The sequence below is a fragment of the Penaeus japonicus genome, unplaced genomic scaffold (genome assembly GCF_977035675.1).
Source record: "Penaeus japonicus unplaced genomic scaffold, GWHDUDI00000001_assembly GWHDUDI00000039, whole genome shotgun sequence".
Taxonomy (NCBI): Eukaryota; Metazoa; Arthropoda; class Malacostraca; order Decapoda; family Penaeidae; genus Penaeus; species Penaeus japonicus.
Genome location: NW_028234441.1, coordinates 12,537,327 through 12,537,934, shown reverse-complemented (window position 1 = coordinate 12,537,934; position 608 = coordinate 12,537,327).

The window sequence follows — 608 nt, the reverse complement described above, 5'->3', positions numbered from 1 at the left end:
ATATATATATATACATATATATGTTTTTTTTTTTTTTTTCAGCCATGCTATACATTCCACACTGCAGGTAAGAAATGGGCCTCTCAAGAGGGTTATGGCGGGTACCCCACCTACTGAGCCCTAATTGTGTGAATATATGGGGGGAGAAATAAGCGTGTGTTGTAATGTGTGTGTAGTGTTTTGTGTGTATGCATGTGTATATGTGTGTGTTTGTATACGTGTGAGTTTTATGTGTGTTTATGAGCGTTTGTATATGTGTGTATTTATGTATATATAAAATTATATATGCGTTTGATTATATATATATACATAAATATATATATATATATATAAGATGATATAATGTATATCTTCTATCTAGTACTATGCTATCTATCGATACATACACACACACCCACACACACACACACACCTCACACCACACTCTCTCTTTATATATATTCATATATATTGTATATATATATTGATATATATATATCATATATATATTATATATACTACATAATATATAATATTACTACTATAATTATATATATTATTAGATAGTAGAGTGATATATATATATCATAGTATATATATGCCCTTATATACACACACACACATAAGTT